This window comes from Mus caroli, chromosome 11 (genome assembly GCF_900094665.2).
Source record: "Mus caroli chromosome 11, CAROLI_EIJ_v1.1, whole genome shotgun sequence".
Taxonomy (NCBI): Eukaryota; Metazoa; Chordata; class Mammalia; order Rodentia; family Muridae; genus Mus; species Mus caroli.
In genome coordinates, this window is record NC_034580.1 from 57,586,136 (window position 1) to 57,601,195 (window position 15,060).

The 15,060-nt window shown below is 40.8% G+C and overlaps 1 non-coding gene across 1 annotated transcript; it reads left to right on the top strand.

The window, feature by feature from the left end:
- The first annotated feature begins 14,841 nt into the window (after positions 1 to 14,841).
- Positions 14,842 to 14,984, top strand: LOC115032647. Its single transcript, XR_003838281.1, has one exon. It is a non-coding gene; the product is annotated as a small nucleolar RNA SNORA67 (small nucleolar RNA).
- Positions 14,985 to 15,060: the final 76 nt, after the last annotated feature.

Consider the following 15,060-nt stretch of genomic DNA (forward strand, 5'->3'; position numbering starts at 1 on the left):
CTCTATAAAAAGGCTTCTTTACCTGTTAACCCTTGAGTGAATTAAAAATGTAAAAACACTAGGAGTAGCAATAAGGACAGCAGTTAAAGGTTTAAAGGACACACCCTGCATGAGTAGAAAGGGGGAACTTTTTTTACTCATAAAAGTGGTTGGCTAAAAAAAAAAAAATCCAACACCAGAGGTGGTCGACCCCATTAGGAGTTGGCCAAAGAGATGGCAGCTGCTGTGATAAAATACTGTGACCAAAAGCAACTTGTGGAAGGGTTTGTTTTGGTTTACAGTTCCAGAGAGGAAGTCTATAACAGTGAGGAAGGTGTGGTTGAGAAGACTGGAGCAGGCAGCTGGCTGCTTACATTCCACACTACACAGAAAGCCAAGAAGGTGAAGAGGAAGTGGTTCACACTTCAAACTCTCAAAGGCTACCCGAGGTATGTATGCCATCCAGCTACCCGCGGTATGTATGCCATCCAGCTACCCGCGATATGTATGCCATCCAGCTACCCGTGGTATGTATGCCATCCAGCAAGGCTCTGCATCCTAAAAGTTCCTTATCTCCACAGAGAGCCCTTGCTGAGTCCCGTGTGCTTTTGTTTCTTTGTTGTGTTTTGCACAAGCATTGGAGGGTATACATCTTCCAGTTTGTAGTCCTGCACCTTCTCCTGTGTGGCGGCTCTCCTCTCCTCCTCGTATGGATCTCCTCCCTTCTCCCTTGGTCTCTAACCCAGGAATCCTAAAAGTCCCACCTCTGTCTGCCCTGTCCAGCCATTGGCTGCTGGCAGCTTCATTTACCAATCAGAACCAACTGGGAGCAGGGGTCCTCAGTATCTTACACTTAGACTATTTTGGGGACCCAAATAAACATAAGACTATAAGTAACATTAGGCCAAACCCACTACAGGTGCCCTTTACTTGTGTCCCTTAAAAGGTTTGGAGATAGGAAAGCTAGGATCCCAATTGCTCAAAATACAGGTTATAGTCTGTCCTCCTTCTTTCCTTTTTCCTCTCCTTTCTCCCTCCCTCCCTCCCTCCCTCTCTCTCTCTCTCTCTCTCTTTCTTTCTTTCTTTCTTTCTTTCGTCAGGGATATCAGTATTTAAGAATTGAAGTGAAAGGTGAATATGGGAGGGAGTGAAAGGGACAGAGAGACTGAGCAGGAAAGTAGCTGTATGGGGTTAGTGAAATGAAACACAACAGAGAAGATACTGTGTATTAGCCTTGGGGAGGCCAAGCAGCCTTTTCTAGCAAGATACAAGTTAAACCATTAAAGTGCACAAATATATCTACTAAGAAAAGAATGGAAAATTAAAAAAATGTATGTCTATAAGATAGGAAATAAAATAAAAAACTAAACTATACTAAGGATGGGGGTTGTAGGGCATGCTTTTGATCATATCCCAGTACTCAGGAGTCAGAGGAAGATGGAACTCTGGGAGTTCAAGGCCAGCCCAGCCAGAGCTGCATAGTGAGACACTGTCTCAAAAACAATTATGTGTGTGTGTGTATGTTTGTGTGTGTGTGTCTATGTATGTGTGTGTGTCTGTCTATGTATGTGTGTGTGTCTGTGTATATGTGTGTGTACACAAATGAAACATGAGATACTGTGTTTCTAGTCAATGCTTTATCATCTTGCGGGAGAGCTTATGCTGTGTTTTCCTTAGTGTTGTTTGTCAGGACACTCTATACAGTTATGTCACAAGCTTCCAGTGAGCCACACAGTACCTTCCTGCTGTGGCCAGAGTGGGAGATGCTGGGAGTCCCTTAGCTTGACTCCTTTCCCACACTTCTGATGCTACCTCCACGGTTTGTTCGGCTTGTGGTTTGCTGCTTGGAACCGGATGCTATACCATGTTCTGCACTCTGCTGCATCCCGGCCAGGGTTCTGATAGACCTTTTGTGCCATGACAATATTGGGGGTGGGAGGATGAGGAGAAGGGCTAATTTCTCAATTTCAGGGTCCCTTACTCTTTCTCTCAAGCTGTGCCCATAGGCTGCTGCCTTCTTCTTTGCTAGTGGATGCAGATGGGCTAAGGTCAGTTCCTGCCAGACTCTTACTACAGTGCAGTCCTGTCCTGAAGTCGGATCACTAAGGTGTGGGAAGGGCCTCCTCCTCTTCCTCCTCCTCTTCTTCTTCTTCTTTCTTCTTCTTCCTCTCCTTCTTCCTCCTCCTCTTCTTCTCCTTCCTCTTCCTCCTCCTCTTCTCTTCCTCCTCCTCCTCATTTCTTCTTCTTCTTCCTCTTCTTTTGGCACAAATTACCCAAAGGAAAAAGAAAAAAGCTGGGAAAAACAAGTTGTTTTTAATTATCATTATATTTATAGATTTTCTCTACTGTATATTTTTAGGTGTTGATTGATGCAGTCCTTTGAGCCGGTGGCGATAGGAACAACATGGACACCAAGTCGGGTTCACACAACGGCTTCTTTACTTTGGGCTTTTTCCCCTACAGCTCTCTTCCCCAGCAGCTTCTTCTACTACCTCCGTCCTTCTTGCAGCAAGGGCTAAACTCCTATCCTCCTGCCAACTGACCTCATCTCGCTCCACCCCACCTCATCCAATCAGAATCACACACACTCCAGGCACAAGCTCAGGTCGGTCACCGATAGGCTGACAGGTCCAGATCATGAGGAACAGTCCAGCCTGGCAGGCAGCCCAAGCATGCAGCCTCACTGTGCATGCTCAGGGAAGGCAGTAAACATCTTGGCCCATGCAGCCACACCTGCTTCCCGCAGTTGATTAAGGCATTTGGGTTGACTAGAAGTTATTCCCACTCATAGCTTTCACATTGTCTCTTTAGTATGACTTCTCTATTAAAAATGCCAACCTTTCAATGGATATTACATATTTAAGGCTCCTCTATTCTACTAATTCTCCCATGATGTGAGGCCTGCCTTACATTTTTGATTCTGTGTGTTACCTGTATGTATGTATTTGTGCAGAGACGAGGGCTTTGGGCATGCTAAGCAAACTGCTCTATCATTGAGCCATATACCCAGCCCCATCTTTGATACCATTAATTTTGATGCCTACAAATTTTCTTTCTCAAGCAGGTTCTTGACTGAATTATTATCTCAGAATGTACGTTTGCATACGTAATCCCGTGTGATGCTCACAGACATGAAGTTGATGTGGATGGATTTATTTGGGTTTGTCTTCCTGTCAGGTCTGTTTTCTGGTTGCAGGTTTTACCCGCTCAGCATGTTTCATTTGCTGTCCTCACCATCCGGGTGAGTGGTGTGAGGAAGGGACTGTACCCATCCATTGTTCCAGGACTTGACATACACTGAGGCCTGATCAGTAAGAGGCAGTGATACGTTAGTGGTCAGTAAAGCACAAGCAAACTTAATGTCTTAGTTAGGGTTCTATTGCTGTGAAGAGACACCATGACCACTGCAACTCTTACAAAGGAACACAAGTCACTGGGGCTGACTCACAGTTCAGAGGCTTTGTCCCTTATCCCCATGCTGGGGAGCATGGCAGAACAAAGGCAGGCGTGCTGCTGGAGAAGGAGCTGAGAGTTCTTCATCTGAATCATCAGGCTGCAGGAAGAGAGAGATGCTGGAACTAGCTTGAGCATTTGAAACTTCAAAGCCCATCCCCACCAACATACTTCCTTCAACAAGGCCACGCCTCTTACTGGTGCCATTCCCTGAGTCTATGGGGTCCACTTTTATTCAAACTACCATAAGAAGCAGCCTTGACACTCTACTTGGGACTATGAACATTAAGAACCCTGATAACTTGAGTCACTAGTAGATGAATTTTCCTTCATTGTAGAGACTGAGGGAAAGGTAACAGATACAGTGGGAAATGATAGCAGAACTTAAGCAGTTGCTCATTTAGTGATGCCTGAGTCTCTGGCTTCATAGACCGGATTCTTTCACAGACATGAACTTTGCTGATGTGATAGTAACGTGTTTATGGGCAAGCTGAGAGGATGGAAGGGAAGCGAGGCATGTTCATATTATACATAATCAGAATAATTTTTCCTTTAAAAATTAAAAATATACACTATCTTTCGATCATATTTTCCTCTTCCCTGACCCCTTCCAGATCCTTCCCACCCAACTTCATGCGCTCTCTCTCACTCAAACTCCCCCAATAAAGAGGACAATTAAAACAAACAAAGCAACATGACCAAAATACCAAAACAAAGCAGGCAAGCAAACAAACAAAATAAAATAATGATAGCAACAAAACAAACAAACAAACAAACAAACAAACAAACAAACACGGAGTTTGTTTTGTTCTGGTCAACTATTCCTGGGCATGGGGCCTGCTCTGAAGTGTGGGGTTCACCTACCCAGTGACGCTCTATTGGAGAAAACTGATTTTTCATTTCCCAGCAAGCATCGATTATGAATTGCAATTAGCTTTTCTTTAGGGGCGGAAATGTGTGTTCCTTATTAGTGTTGGGTTTTATCTGACTTGAACCTAGGCAGATCTTGTGTGTAGTGTCGCCATCTCTGTGAGTTCATACGTGCCGCAGTCCTGTTGTTTCTGGAAGATAGTGTTTTGTTGGCTTCATCACCATCTCCTGGTTCTTACACGCTTTCTGCTTCTTTTGCTTGAGTGCACGAGCTCTGAGGGGAGGAGTTTAATAAAGACATTCCATTAGGGCTGGGTGCTCCAAGTCTCTCACTCTCTGCACACTGTCCAGCTGTGGGTCTCTTCTGAAATTTTCATCTATTGCAAGAAGTCTCTCTGATGAGAGCTGGTGATGCTCTGTCTATGGGTATAGCAGCATGTTAGTAAGGGTTATTTTATTGCTATGTTCCTTTAGAAAAATAATAGTATTAGGTTTTCTCCTAGGACCCTTGACCTATCTAGTCTCAAGCTCTTGGCCATTTTATGAGCATCAGGTATGGGTTCTGTTTCATGGAATGGGCCTTAAATTAAAAAAACAAACCCAGTTGTTTACTCCTGTAACATTTGTACCACCATTGAAACAGTATATCTTGCAGGCAGGTCAGTGTTACAGGTCACAGAGTTTGTAGCTGGGTGATACTGATAACAACTTTTTCCTTTCATAGCATGTAAAGTACCTTCTAGCCCCATGAAAATCAGCCAGTAATTTGCTACCAACTCAATTTCTTCAAGTTCAGTGACATAAGTTATGTCTTCAGTAACAGCCTTATCATTAGGTTGTGGCGGATAACCAATAATCTTGGCAATATGATGTTTGAATGTGTCTATAGGATCTATAGGAGCCCTTTGGTCAATGACTCAACAGGATGTAACCCATCCCCAGGACTCTCCAGGACTGGAGGTTTGACTTGGTGGCCTAAGATGTCCAGCTGAAGCACTGTCTCTCCATTATATAGTGACTCCATTTAAATTTCTTTCATAAGTGAGCATATTTCAGGAATCTTCCACAGTGGTAGGTTTCCATATGGCTTTTCAAAAGGCCTTTAGTTGTCTCTCCCCACCTGCTATGCTTCCTCCTTCACTCTGCCTTCCCATCCTTCTCTCCATTTTAGTCTCCTATTCATTTTCCCTTTATCTCTTTATATAACACTACATTTTATTTCCCCTTCCTCAGAAGATCCCCTCCTTCCCCTGATCCTTACCATCTACATAACCTTTGTGGTTATTTGAACTGAAATATACATATCTAAAGTTTAAAAGATAACATACACATGTAATAAAAAGCATTCAATATATATGATATATATAGGGAATACACACACACACGCATATATATGTGTGTGTATATACACACACACACACACGCATATATATGTGTGTGTATACACACACACACACACACACACACACACACACACACACACACACACACACATATACAGTCTTGGTTACCTCACTCAAGTTTATTGGTTTTAGCTCCATCCATTTACCTGAAAGTTCATAATTTCATTTTTTCTTAATAGCTGAATAATATTCCACTGTAAAAATGTACCACATTTTCATTGTTCATTCATTAGTTGATGGACATGTAGGTTCTCTCAAATTTCTGGCTATTATGAATAGAGCAGGAATGAATATGAATGAGCAAGTTTTTCTGTAGTAACATGCAGAGTCTTTTGGATGTATGTGGTATAGTTGGGCTGTGATAGATCAATTTTCAGCTTTTTGAAGAACTTCTACACTGATTTCTATAGCAGCCACACCAGTTTGCACTCCCACAAAAGCAATAAAGGTTTCTCTTTCCCCACATACTCACCAGCATGTGCTGTCATTGCTTTGTTGATTTGGGCTGTTCTGTGTAGCCTCCCCCAGCCTGAAGCGGGCTGGTGCAGACCTTGTCGCCACTGAGGTTTCCAACACTGCAGCTTTCCTACTTGGCTGGCTTCTTTTGATGTGTCAACTGCCCTGCTCTTCTCCGAGATCCTGCTGCCTGCTGAGACACCTGTGAGACAATCCGTGTTGTGCAGCGTCTGTCTTCGGGTTGGCTCCAGGCACCAAGAATGGATTGGCAGGGGGATGGGTGGTGGGTGGGTGGGGGGATGGGCCTTCCCTCTTTATAAGCACAGACTCTTAGTAAACTTTGGGGCCTTGATCAGAGAAAAATTTGTCTTGGCCTCATACTTTTCTCACTGTCTAGTCTTTTTCAGCCCCAGCCTGCCTTTCAGGAGTACCCGGTTCATGTAAGCCACGGGTGGCTTACAACTACAGTTCTGACTGGGGTAAGAGGAAATCTCAAAGTAGCTTTAATTTGCATCTCTGAACATCTAAGGATGCTAGAATATTTAAAGTGTTTCTCAGTGTTTTAGTTACTTTTCTATTGCTGAGATAAGACATCATGATCAAGGCAGCTTTGTAAAAGAAAGTATTTAATTTGGACGAACCTCTCAGGGGTTAGCATCCACAAGAGCAGAGCTAAGGCATGGTGACAGGAACAGCCCAGAGCTCACATTTAATCCCCAAGTAGAAGGCAGAGGAGGAGAGGCTGAGAAGCCCACGAGTCTTTTGCAGTCTCAAAGCCCAATCCAATGACACACCTTTTCCAACAAGGCCACACCTCCTAGTCCTTCACAGTTTCACCAACTGGTGACAAAGCATTCAAATATGTGGGCCATTCTCATTCAAACGACCACACTCAACCATTGGTGTTTCAGTCTTTTGGAAACTGTTTAGTTCTATACCCCATTTTAAAATTTGCTTCATTTGTTTTCTTAGGTTTCATTTATTTATTTATTTTTATGTATTCTCAATACTATCAGATATATAACTGGTAAAGTTTTTTGCCATTCTGTAGGCTGTCACTTTGTTCAAATGATTGTGTTCTTTGCTGTATAGATGATTTTTTTTAAAGCTTTATGAGGTCCCATTTATTAACTGTTAGTGACCATGTTTATTGGTATCCTGTTCAGAAATTCCTTGCTGTGCCAGTTAGCCCAAGCCTATTCCCTAGTTTTCGTCTATCAGATTCAGGATGTTCCGTCTCATGGTGATGCCATTGACCTATCTGGAACTGAGTTTTGTGCAGAGTGACAGATATTGATCTATTTGGGTTCTTCTGCATGCAGCTATCCAGTGTGACCAGCACCACTTGTTGAAGATGCTGTCTTTTTTCCAGTGTGTATCTTTGTCTTCTTTGTAAATAATCAGGTCTCCTTAAGTGTGTGGAAAAATTAGTATAACTTTTAGTTTATAGTACAACTTGAAATCTGGGTTGGTGAGACCTTGAGCAGTTCTTTTATTATTCAGTATTGTTTTAGATATCCTGTGTGTGTGCGTGCGTGCTTGTGTGTGTGTGTGTTCCCACATGAAACTAAAGACCTTTTTTTCCCGTTTACAGTTTCAATGAAGAATCGTGTTGGAATTTTGAAGGGAATGCATTGATCCTGTGGATTGCTTTTGGTAGGGTGGCCATTTTCACAATATTAATCCTACTGATCCATGAGCACAGGAGATCTTTATATTTTCTGGTGTGTCTTTCGATTTGTTTCTTTAATGCATTATATTAATTAATGTTTATATAACACAAGTCTTTCGCTTGCTTGGTTAAAGTTATCCCAAGATTGTTTTGAAGCTGTTGTGAAAGGTACTATTTCCCTCATTTCTTTTTCTGTATCCTTGTCATTTGTAAAGAGGAAAGCTCCTGATTTTTGTATGTTAGTTTTGAATCCTGCTACTTTGCTGAAACTGTTTAGTGTTCTAGAAGTTTTCTGGTGGAGTATTTAATGTATAAAGTCATATCATCTGCAAATAAAGGTACTTTGACGTCTTCCTTTACTATTTGTATCCCCTTGATGTCTTTCAGCTGTCTTACGGCTCTAGCTAAGACTTCAAGTATTACATTAAATAGGTATGGAGAGAGTGGGCATTCTTGTCTGGTTCCTGATTTTAGTGGAAAGGCTTTCATTTCCTGTTTAGGATAACGCAGGCTGTGAGCTTGCTGAAAATTGTCTTTATTATGTGGAAGTATGTTCCTTATATTCCCAGTCTCTCCAGGACTTTTAATCATAAAGGGATGTTGGATTTTGTCAAACCCTTTTGTGCATCTAATGAGCTGATCATGTAATTTTGTCTATTAGTCTGTTTACGTGGTAGATAATTTTGATTTATGCATGATGAACCATGCTTGCATTTCTGGGACTGTTGATTTAATCCTAGTGGAGAATCTTTTTGATGTGTTTTGGATGCAGTTTGAAAGTATTTTATTGAGAAATTTTGCTCATAAGGGTTACTGTTCTAAATTTTTTCTTTTGTCTGGTGCCTGTGTGATTTTGGTATGAGAGTAATAGTTTCATTAAAATATTTATGAAAATTTCCTTCAGTTTCTATTTTGTACAATAATTTCATAGAATTATGCACTGCCATCTGGACTTGGGCTTTTTCTTTGGTTGGGAGATTTTTTTTTTAAATTACTGCTATTTTACTAGTGATTATGGGTCTGTTTAAATTATTTATTTCCTCATGATTTAACTTTGGTAGAGTGTATATATAAGGATTTTTATTTTAGGTCTCCACTTTGATGGAGTACAGATCTTTAAAATATATCACCATAATTCTCTGAATTCCCTTGGAGTCTCTTGTAATGTTTCTCTATTCATCTCTAACTTTATTTAGCTCTTCTCTGTCCTTTGGTTAACCTCAATGAAGGTTTGTCAAACTTATTGATGTTCTCAAGGAATCAATTCTTTATTCTGTGATTTTTGTACTGTTTTTTTTTGTTGTTTCTATTTCATTGATTTTAGCCCTGAATTGGATTATTGGATTATTCCTGAATTGAAAAAAGTCTGCTTTTAAAGTTATTAGCTTCTTGTTGTTTTAGAGCTTTCAAGTGTGTTGTTATTGAGATTTCTCTAGTTTTTTTTTTTTTTTTTTTTGATGTAGGCATTTAGGCATGTGGGCATAAATCTTTCTTTTAGAACTCCCTTCATTCTGTCTCATAGATTTGGGTATGTTGGGTTTTTATTTTCATTCAATTCTAAAATATTGAGCAGTTCCATGAACTACTCAGAAGAAAGTATATTCTTTACTGTTTTTGTGGAATGTTCTACAGATTCTATTAGGTCAATTTGATTTACTACATTATTTGACTCCAGTGTTTCTCTGTTTAGTTTGTTAAAAATTGTCTTCTTTATTTCTGTCTTGCTTAAATTTTCATTCATAGTGAGTTGTGCAACTTTCTGCCATTTCTAGTGCTGATAAAAATTTCTAATCTATGATGGCCAGATGCGATATAATGGGTTATTTGAGTTTTCTTGTATCTGTTAAGACTTGCTTTGTGACCTAATTTATGGCCAGTTTTAGAGAAAGTTCCATGAGCTGCTCAGAAGAAAGTATATTCTTTACTCTTTTTGTGGAATGTTCTACAGATTCTATTAGGTCAATTTGATTTATGACATTATTTAACTTCAGTGTTTCTTTGTTTTTGTTTTGTTTTGTTTTGTTTTTGGTCTGGATGACCTATCTATTGGTAAGAATGGGGTATTGTTAGAATTATGTGATTTTAGCTGTAGTATCTTCCTTTATGAGCTTGGGTGCCCTTGGGTTTGGTTTATAGATGTTTAGAATTGTCATACCCTCTTGGTGGGTTTTTCCTTTAATGAATATGTAGTCTCTTTTCCTCTCACTTCTGATTAGTTTTGTTTTGAAGTCTATTTTGTCAGATATTAAAGGAGGTATGAGTGCTTACTTCTTGGTTCTATTTGCCTTTCCCATCCATTTATCTTAAGGCAGTGGCTCTTAAACTTCTGAATGTGGTAACCATTTAATACAATTCCTCATGTTGTGGTGATTCCCCAGCCATACAATTATTTTCACTGCTACATCACAACTGTAATTTTGCTGTTATGAACTGTAATATAAGTATCTGATAAGTAGGGTATCTGCTTTGTGACCCTCTATAGGTGTTGCACCCTCGGATTGAGAACTACTGCCCTATTTGATATTTGTTCTTGATGATGAGGTCTTTTTTTGGATGAAACAGAAAGATAGATCACATTTCTAATCTATTCTGCCACTCTGTGACTTTTTATTGTGCAATTGAGATTATTAATCTAAGGGTTATTAATAAACTGTTTATTCCTGTAATTTTATTGTTTAAATTCCCCACTTTTGATTAATTGTTCTTGGACTATTTATTCCTTGTTTCCTTTTGGGTATACTTAACCTTCTCTTCAGACAGAAATCTTCCTTCTAGTGCTTTCTGTAAAGCTGGACTGGTGGATAGAAATTGGCTAAATTTGTTTGTATCATGAAATATTTTTTGTTTCCTTCCTTCTTTCCTTCCTTCCTTCTTTCCTTTCCTCCCTCCCTCCCCCTCCCTCTCTCTCTCCCTCTCTCTCTCCCTTCCTTCCTCCTTTTCTTTCTTCTTTTTCTTTTCTTTTTTTTTTGGACAGGCTTCTCTGTTTAGCCATGGCTGTCCTGGCACTTTCTCTGTAGATCAGGCTGGCCAGAACCACTTGCCTCTGCTCCAGAGTGCTGGGATTAAAGGGATGTGCCACCACCACCTGGCTATGAAATGGTTTTCTTTCTCCATTGATTGTGATTGGTAGTTTTGCTAGGTATATTATTCTGAGCTGGCATCTGTGGTCTCTCAGGGCTTGTAGAATATTCATCTAGAACCTTCTGGCTTTCAGAGTCTCCACTGAAAAGTCAAGTATTATATTAATGAACCTGAATTTACATGTGAGTGGTCCTTTTCCCTTCTAATAGCCTTTCTTTGTTTGGTAAGGAGTTTTTTGTTTTGATGTTGGTATTTATTTATTTACCCTATTTAGTATTCTGTATGCCTCTTGTTAGCATCTCTTTCTTGGGACTGAAGAAATTTTCTTCTATGACTTTTTTTTTTAAAGAATATTTTTGGTGCCTTTGGGCTGGGCTTCTTCTTCCTCTGTAGGTATTATTGGCAGGGTTGCATTTTTTTTTCATAGTGTCCCAGATTTCCTGGATGTATTGTGCCTGGATTCTTCTTCTAGATTTAACATTTTCTTTGACTGAGTTATCCACTTCTTTTACCTTGTCTTCAAGACCTAAAATTCTCTCTCCACTTTATTTTTATTTTTTATCTTTTAAATCCACTGGCAAGGCTTACCTCTGTGGTTTTCATTTGACGTTCTGAGTTTTTCACTTGCAGTTTTATTTCAGTTTGGGCTTTCTTTAATGATTCAATTTCTTTGTTAAATTCTACTTTCATGTCTTGGATTGGTTTCACTGTTTCATTCATCTCTGTGTTTCCATGTTCTTTATTATTGCTCATCAGATGTTTATTTGCACCCTCTTTAATGTCCTTGAGCACATTCATAATTGGTATTTTGAAGTCACTGTCTGCTGCTTCGGCTAAATTGCTCTCCTCAGGATTTATTACAACAGGTTTCTGGCTTCTGGAGGAGGCATGTTGTATTAACTGTTCATGTTTGTGTTCTTGTGCTGGGATCTAGGCATGTGGAGTTAAGTTGGGAGTGTTTCTTGCTGTAGTATCTAATCTTGTCTTTGTTAGGTAGGTATTCTGTTCTTTAGTTGCTACTGTCCACCCTGGATCCTAGTCTACTGCCCACACTGAGTCCTAGTCTACTGTCCACACTGAGTCCTAGTCTACTGTCCACTCTGGGTCCTAGTCTACTGTCCACCCTGGGTCCTAGTCTACTGTCCACACTGAGTCATAGTCTACTGTCCACACTGAGTCGTAGTCTACTGTCCACCCTCAGTCCTAGTCTACTGTCCACACTGGGTCCTAGTCTACTGTCTACTCTGGGCTTAGTCTACTGTCCAACCTGGGTCCCAGTCTACTGCCCACACTGAGTCCTAGTCTACTGTCCACACTGAGTTCTAGTCTACTGTCCACACTGAGTCCTAGTCTACTGTCCACACTGAGTCCTAGTCTATTGTCCACTCTGGGTCCTAGTCTACTGTCCACCCTGGGTCCTAGTCAAGTGTAGTGGCTGTGGAGTCCCTGGTAGAAAGCTCTTCTGTATGTTACTTGGGAGTCATAAAAGAATGGAAATGGGCTAAAGGAAAGACTGAAATGGGTGGCAGGGAAGAACCAGGGAGAGCTTGGGTCTGCATCAAGAGGTTAGATCCCCAGAGGAAGGAGGTGAGCTAGGAGGAGGGGTCCAGGTGGGCAGGCTGCAGCAGAGATAAGGGTAAGTCTGGGGAGGCTAGAATGGATAACAGAAAGGAGAACACAGGTCACCCACCTGGGTCCCAACCAATGTGGGTCCCTGGCAATGTGGTTCTGCAGGTCAGTGGGAGTCACATAGGAATGGAGATGGGATGGAAGAAAAACCTGAAAGGAGAAGCAGGGAAAAACTATGGGGACCCTGGACCCACAGCAAAAGGCTGAGTCCCAAGTGGATGGAGGTCAGTCAGCATAACCTTAGGGCAGATTACCTGCCAAATTTGTACAGCTGGTATTTTTATGCAATGAGTTTTATATTCTGAATGGTGATATTGGCTTCCCCATGTAAAATGTGATTCAAAACACCACTAAATTGTGTGTGTACCTATGCACCAGTGTGAGTGAATATCTATATGTGTGTGGAGGGCAAAGAGCCATGCCAAGTGTCTTCCTCAGTCCTTCTCCACCTTGTTTTCTGAGATAGGGCCTCTCACTGAACATGGGGTCCCCTGATTTGGATAGACTGGCTGTCCAACAAACTCCAGGAATTGCCCTACCTCCATCTCCCTCACACTGAGATTACAGGTGGTCATTGTCACACTTGCCTTTTGATGTATTTGAGTGCTGGGGACTGACTGCAGGCCTTCATGCTTGTGTGGCATTTTACAGACTGAGCCATTCATCAGTGCCCTAAATCATCTTTCTCACATAACACCCATGTTTGCTCTAGTTTCCAGATAGCCTTATCCTTTCCTTGTTACCCATCCTAAGTGAGTGGTACTGTGCCTGGTCCAAGGAATCAAGTACTACTTGGTAGAAACTCCTCCTCTTTCCTCTATGATCTTCTCACAGATGTATGGACTGCTGAGGGATGTTCCAATCCAATGCCTCCAGAAGCTGTGAAGTCCAAATAAACAGTTGAAAATGTAACTGGTTTCTTGAATGATATAGAAATGTTTATGCTTGGTCTGTTTTTTTTTTTTTACATTTTATTATTTATTATTATTATTTCCAGGGCAGGGTTTCTCTGTGTAGCACTGGCTGTTTGGAACTCACTCTGTAGACCAGGTTGGCCTCAAACTCAGAGATCCGCTTGCTTCTTGCCTCTGTCTCCTGAGATTAAAGGCATGTACCACCATGTTCTCAACCCTTTCTTTATCTTTAAAAGTATATACATTATAATTTAAAATTATTGTAATAAGCTTCTGACTATCTATCTACCTATCTAAACATCTTTATGACAGGCCATTAAAGCAATCAAATTCAGTACAAGGAAATAATTAAAACTTCCAAGAGTCATATTCAAAATCAAACATGTAGCTATGTTGAATATAAGACATAATAAAAAATATAAGACATAATAGAAAGGAAAAATAGTGAAATGCAAAGGGCCAGAGTCCCACAATAATCTAACTTAAAGCAAATTCCTTGGAATGATTTAAGCTGCAAACTTCAGTCTCTGGAACCATAAGATGGATCCTGTTTAATGATATTCAGAAGGGGAAAAAAGACAGTTTCTGCAACATCTCAAGAGATGTTAAAACCAGGCATTGGTGGCACATGTCTTTAATCCCAGCACTTGGGAGACAGAGGCAGGCAGTTTTCTGAGTTTGAGGCCAGCCTGGTCTACAGAGTGAGTTCCAGGACAGCCAGGGCTACACAGAGAAACCCTGTCTCAAAAAAACAAACAAACAAACAAACAAGACCAACAACAACAAAAAACCCCAAACCAAACCAAACCAAAAAAGAGACGTGAGAATGAAAGTATTGGAAACAAAACTGTAAGAGGGGCCAGTGAACAGCGCTGCCACATTGACGTCTGTAACCCCAGGCTGGTAAGGAATACTAAGTAATTCGTTCTGACAGAGGTGTAGCTGCTTCATTAAAAATGTGTATTTTAAAGATCTATAACAAATATGATTTAATTTATAAAGAATACATGTGTTTGAGAGCACACATGAGCATATGGGAGCACATGGGTGGTTGGATTGCTTAATGTGTATCAGATCCTTATCGGCATTGCCGTCCTTCTATTTATATAATGTAGTTTTTTTAGAGCACACATTTGCTAAGTGGGGATGGGAGAACTCAGACTCAACTTTGAAAAGCTCGCATTGGGCTTACTTCATTAGTAAGATTTTAGCTGCCAGTTGAATTGTTCCGTCTAAGCTTTGAGGATACTGAAGAGGTCTTAACTGACAAAATTAAGAGATATACAGTAGCGTCCTAAGGCTAGGAATACTTCAGCATGCCATTTCTCTTATTTTCCCACTCTACTGCTCCCAATATCCTGCAACCTTAAAAATCAAGTAGATTGTCCAAGGTGATTCCCTCTCCAAAGGGCTGACTGTGTGCCACTTTCAGGAATGTAGCAACTTGGAAGAAAGCCAGGCAAGCCCGAGGTCTTTGGTGAACAAGGAACTCTTGTTTCCTTTGCCCTCCTCTGGCTGCCTACATGTATATCTACTTAGTCAGGATAGGTAGCGTCCTCTGATGGCTATATTATCTTTCTTGACCTAGGCCAGAGGCATGGAT